This window comes from Cyprinus carpio, chromosome A18 (genome assembly GCF_018340385.1).
Source record: "Cyprinus carpio isolate SPL01 chromosome A18, ASM1834038v1, whole genome shotgun sequence".
Classification (NCBI taxonomy): Eukaryota; Metazoa; Chordata; class Actinopteri; order Cypriniformes; family Cyprinidae; genus Cyprinus; species Cyprinus carpio.
The window spans coordinates 755,315-762,045 of record NC_056589.1 but is presented as its reverse complement, the minus strand read 5'-3'; positions in this window follow the sequence as shown (position 1 = coordinate 762,045).

The window sequence follows — 6,731 nt, the reverse complement described above, 5'->3', positions numbered from 1 at the left end:
GCAAATTAGCAACACGTGAAGTCACATCACAGTTATTTTGACATGGGCAACTTTTTTTCAATATATTGCTTAAATTCAATCAGCTAGTATTAAAGGTGGGGTATGCACTTTTTCAAAAACACTTTATGAAAACTGATTCGGGCTTACTGAGTAGCAAAAACAAACTGTGTAGCCAATCAGCAGTAAGGGGGCGGTCTACTCATGGATGTGGAGGAAAACGCGTTTTTCGTTGACACAGGACAGACATTAGCTATTGAGTCAAACGGAAAGAGAGAGATGGCTGATAAAAAACAAAAGAGCAAAAATGTCTGCGTAACAAAAGAAGGCTTAAGGCAAGATGTTAGGACCGTTGTAAATATCGGATCCAGCTTTCCAGCACTGGAGAGAAACTCAAGGAGCGCGGCGAAAGGCTCTTGCGATCGGACCTTTTCATTTTTTTAGGACATGGCCTTAAATTTTTCTAAATCAAACGACTAGGATTTCATTGTTTGCATTTCTGAAGAAGACAATGAAGACTAAATAGAGCTGCTGAAAATCCAGCTTTGCCATCACAGGAATAATTACATTTGTTAAAAATATATTAAATAAGACAACAGATGTTTTAAAGAATACTAATAGTTCATGCACAAATTTACTGTTTTACTCTACTTACTGGCCTAAGACTTCTTGATCAGTGTGGTACCTGCAGGGATTTGTCACAAGGGTATGTTCGACAGTGTGTCATTGTTTCCTGTTTCAATCCCCCCTATGCAGTGAGGAATGTAGGCTATGCAGCCAGCTTCCTGCTCCAGGCACACATTAGACAAATGACTGGCCTGTTTGGCGCCTCTACATGACGCAATACAGTGGCCCTTAAGTTCACGAATTTGTTTACAAGCCTGGGTTATGTTGAAGTTTGCTGCTTGATGGGTGGACGAGAGTTTCCTTCTGGTGTTTTTGGTTTTTTGATTATTTTATTTTATTTTATTTTATGTCAAGGCCCAACATAATAGTGGCTTACTCATGACTAATTTGGTTATCTCAGTTTGACGTAACAAAATGTAACCAAAGAATATAATGCCACAAGCCCGGACAGACCTCTCCAGTTGCTGAATTGCCTCTGTGCAGTGGCATGTCTAAAGGTATAGTTAGGCCCTAAGATAAAATTTCTGTCATCGTTTGTACTCCTCTCATGTCATCCACTGTTTGATCGTCATCGTTTCTGGAGCAGATCATTCACTGGTTTATTACAAATTTAAAGAAGTGTGGACGCACTGTTGTGAGCCCAGATACGAAGGCTTTGAATTTTTGCATACAATGAATGACAGCTCATCGAGAGTGAATTAGCAAATTAGCTACACGTAAGTAAAAAGCAAAGAGTTTTTTTGTTATTCAAACATCAAAAAACGCAAACACAATAGATTTTTTTAATGTTTTTAAAAAAAGGCCATGTGTATTTATCTTCTAACATTCTACTGATGATTGCATTACTGCTCTAAACATAACATAGCATTTCATGTCTGTTTCCACTAACTAGAAATTAACATATTTTTCTGCTCTGTAGTGATCATCTCTTTACAACTTTCCACTTGATTTGTGTATATAGTGCGTATTTAGGTAACACTGCAATACATAATATCATATTAATCAATATTAATAGATATGGGACACAGATGTCTGACTCACTGTACAATTCTGATATAGATGGGTAGGGAATGTGAATCTTGGCCCATACCCAGCTAGGAAAAAGATGATAAAAGTGTTTCATTCGGGACATGTGGTTTATTCAGGAAACTGTGAATAAATTACTGAAAAAATTAATAATATACCTAACTCCAATAATCTATGCATGCTAAAGATCAATAACATCCTCAACAAACCAAAAAAAGATTAATCTTATATAAAGTGTTGATTAATATGTACATACTGTGGCTGGCAAAGTTTGGAACACATTATTATTTTTAATGTTTTTGAAAGAAAGTCTTATGCTCATTCAAGCCTACATTATTTGATAAATATATATTTATTATATAAATCTAGTTCCATATATATTATAGATATATATATAATATATATAATATATATATATATATATATATATATATATATATATATAGTCATGGGCTAAGTGCTTTGGCGATGATTTTAATGTCAGTATTAATCAGAGAAATGGGATGGATAGCTTGATGGTAATGATCGGATCTTTGCGGTGGCTTGCGAGAAGAAGGTGTAGTGAAATTGTGGCTGATTCTCGTTAGACTGGGAGTTTTAATTTTCTGCTTGCAATTCACATTCATCATTCTGATGAAGAGTGGTGATTAAAGTGGACAAAAAAACGGTAGAACTCAGCAGGAATTGCCATCAGGTCCCGGTGCTTTATGTTCGGCTGAGTGTTGTTGGGCTGTAAGACGTTCATGTAGTGTTGATGTTTTTGGGTCTTTTTCGTGATGATTGTGGATTTGCTGTAGAAATTTTGAAAGATTTGGTTAATTTCCTGAGGTGAGGTTGGTTGGGATTTGCCACTGCTTGAGATCCATAACTGAACTGCCAATTATTGATTTTTTCCTTGTTTTCTTTGTAAAAAATTATGTGAAAAAAAAAAAAAAAAAAAAAGAGTAAATACGTTAAATGTGCAAATTAAAGCACTAGTGTGGCAGCAAGTCACTAGGTGAGTCATTGCGATTGAACCAAATCATTTAAATGGTTGATTCATTCAGGAACTAAACACGATCATTACTGTTGTTAGAGATGCAAAAACAGTGCTTGTGTTCTGTGTTGGAATTATTTTTGTAACAAATAGACCAAAAACAGGCAATAGGGTGGTCTAAAATTTAAGTTGTTTATTGAACTGGTGTAATAAAATCCATATTTATATTGAAATCATACGTTTTTGGAGAAAAAACACTCTCTGCTTCGTGTGATATTAACTATATGAAATTGTGGTAACATGAGTGATGGACTGGTGAGAAAAATTTGTTCTTTAGCATTTGGGTGCTATAATTCCTCAACTATCGCCAAGACCCCAATCACTCATGACATGTTTTAAATGGTTTCTTCTTGCAGATGCCAGATGCGTTATTACTTGCAACTACTAGATCCTATCTATTGCTGGGTAGAGAACTGTGTTGAAATGCCTGCTATTAATGAACTGACAGTTAGAAAGCCTTTGAATGGTGGGAAATTTTTATTTTTTTTAAACGAAGGGTCAGCTGTGTTTCTGGGCCATATAGAGTTATCATATTGTAACTGGCTATTCTACTTGAAAGGTTATATAATACAGGGTGTGTATTATGAACAAATTAATGTTTTTTACTTATTAAAATGCATACTACTACTCTTTGTTTTGCATATTGTATTGAGCTGAGAATAAATGATTGTACTTTGATGATTTAATTTTATTTTGATCCGAGTCTGATAGATGCGTTTCTTGCAAAAGTCATATATCAGCTTGTAGTTTATTTGAATGATTTAATAATTTGAGCTTCTTTGCCTGGGAACCAATTCCATTAATGTTTCCAGGGTTAGAAAATTGATAGACAACATGTTATGGAAGAGAATGTATATTACAAGTGTCAGTGTATGAGATGCTGTGTGTAAGAGCTTGAGTGTATTTATTAGGGGTGGGACGGTTGGTGAAAAAAAATCGATCCGTTCTGTTCTCTATCCACACATGGTTCAGCAAGCGCGCTAGGACTGCGGTTCAACTTAAATCTGACAACGCATCTGTAATATGCTATGGTTTTCTTATAAATAACTACGATAAAAGAAAAACAGAGGTTTGGCTTTGGCCAGTTTAAACATTTAAGAGCCAGAGGGCGCAAGATTAACGCAGTGCAGTGAGAAGTGCATGCTCCTCCGAAGTGCGCAAACCGGCATCTCAGAACAACTGCACAAATATAAACTCTCTCTCTGGAGTATTGTGTTTGAATGGACAAATTAACACACAAAAATTATGTCAAAATCCCCACCTTGGTAAGTATCCTATATAGCAGACATAGCCGCTGAAGCTGTATCATGTACTGGATATCAGTGCACTGCATCAACAGCATTCTCTTAAATTGCTTTGTTTTTCTTTAATATTAATCATTTAGCGAGCAACAACAAATAAATCACTCTAATAGCTGCTCTTGATTGAATTGCATTTGTTATTTGTGCTTTAATAAAATAGAATAATCTTTTTTCTTTAATTTATACAGTCAAATATGCAATGCTCTTGACCTAAGTTCTACATAAGAGCTACATAGGTTCTACATATTTTTTCATAAATTGAAATATGGGAAAGAGAGAGACTGAGGGAGAGAGAGAGCGTGAGAGAGAGAGGAAATGGGGGGTGAGGTGGTGGTCTGTTTATAAGTTTATGAACATAACAGTTATTGACTCCAAAATGGGGGTGAAGAGTTCAGAAAAGTCAGGGGGAAATATTTCTAATCACGATATAACTCTCCATTTATGTATAGTTTGTCCACAGTGATGATGGTTTGCTTTTTTCCTCATTTGATATTTCATTTCGTTGGGATGTTTTCAGCGGCTCAAGGAATGTCATTTCAGGCATTGTTTATTGAGTCCATCATTTGTACCTTGAAGTTGTCTGCCAGGCCTCTGAACCAGTTCTTTTTGTTTATAATTTTCGAATTTGGCAATGATTGGATGTGGGCAATTGTTGTTATTTTGGGATCTGATTCAGTGCATACAGTGATATTCTGTAGAGTTTCGACTGGTAATTTGAGTTGTTTTTATCAAAGTCCTTCACTGATTTTTTGAAGGTCATCTGGAGTTTGTTTCCCGGATCCCTGTAAAACGAAATTGTCCCTCATGCTATTCGATTGCAAGTCAGAATGTGCTCTTCTAGCTCTTAATGTAATTGCTACAATAACTACAGCCCTTAAATAGCGATCGAATTTTCATGGGCATGGCAATATTGCATGACTTGGATGCTCAATTGACCTTTTAGACAATTTTATTATCCTTGTCCATTAGTACCTTGTTCCTATCAGGGAACATATCCAAATAATGTTTTATGAGAAATGAGCAATTAGTAAAATGGATCAAATTTATGCCAACAACCTGGCCACCTGCTGACTGAATGCTTGAAATCCATGACTCTAGTTACATAATGCAGTTATTCCTGCTGAATACTTTCAAACTAGACCTTTATTATTATGGTGAAGATGGCTCTGATTGAAGATGAACCGAGACTGACAGGCATAGATATGAGAAAGTTGACTGAGAAGGAACTGGGAGACAACGTGATGGCTGATATGAGCTGTCCATTGAAAAATCACCATTTCCAATATCTTCACAAAAGCTGTTTCAGAGACAGCCCGAAACAGTCTCCACATATAATGCTGTCCTGGTTAACCCTTTAACTTGTATGCTTCTATTTAGCTTTGCTGTAACGCGAAACTCATGTTGTTGAGGTATGAATTGTCATTGGAAAGCACTCAAGCATCAGAATTGTGTGGCTGCTGACGGTTCTAGCGTCCGCCGATCGCGACAACAGCTTCTTATGAATTTTTTCTATTTAAACTACATCTGCCTGCACCCGTCGATAGCCCTTCATCAAAGTTCACTGTAATTTCAAAGTGAACAGAGCAATATTTTGGGCCAGGAGGCAGTAGATTTAAATCTGCCTGGTTAGACATTTCCATTCATAGATCCAGTATTCAATTGAAGCCTATTCCTCTTAATGTGCTGTTTATTATTGGCTTTTTTTTTCTAAAAGATAGAAAGGTAACATAACAGTAAATTCACCAACTCAGAACAGCAATGGGAGGAAGAACGGCTTATTGACTGAGACTGATAACATAAATCGCCGACTTGGTAAAACTTGCTCAGCCAAATTAGATTATAACTGAACTGTACTGAAGACATTTTTGCACTGTGTTTTTGTTCACATTTTTTGCCGCTGAAAACACAAAACGCTATTTAGGTGTGTATTAATTGGAAGGATGTTAACCATTATGAACACCAGGCGAAGTTAAAAATGCCTCCTTATGTTTGAAATGTTTGTTTTACTGTCGTTTTTAATGGCTACTCTGAAAACTAGAAATACTAAGACCTTTAGGCTTACCTACACTGAATTGAACTTCGGTTGGTGCATTTTATCTACCACACACACACACCAACAAGCACACAAGTCACATTCACATCACGTTATTGAGTTCAGGTCATTTCTTCGTGTGAGGACAATAACCAATATTATTGAGGAAAATGGACCTATGTTTAAAAAAAATTCGACATGAACGCCGAGTCACGGCTGCTTTAATTTAAAGAGGATTTACAACCACCAGATGTGCTAAAAAACTCTGGACTAATTGTCCATTTTTAATGGTTTTTCAATACATATTTTTTAGTTTTTTTTCCATATTTTTATTTGGTATTTTCCTATTATATAGCCTACTAGGTAAATCCTTGGTGGTGATTCTTCAGACAACTGTATGAAAATACTTGTTTTTCACCTTCTTGCCAGTATTGACATTTTGTGTGTGTGTGTGTGTAGGGGAGATAAAGTGTGAGTGAGGAAGAAAGGGAATAGAGACTGAAGTGTTATTCTTTGGTTGTTTATATTGAACAACAAAGAAACAATAGATGTAGTGCTTAGGACAAGGCTGAAATGATAGCATCGTCAAGGGAAATATTGTTTTCAAACTTTAGAATCCGTTCAGTGTATTGAGTCACAGAACACTATGTACCAATTCACATACTATGTATGTATTATAATTATGTATGTACAAGAATCATTGAAATTAGTA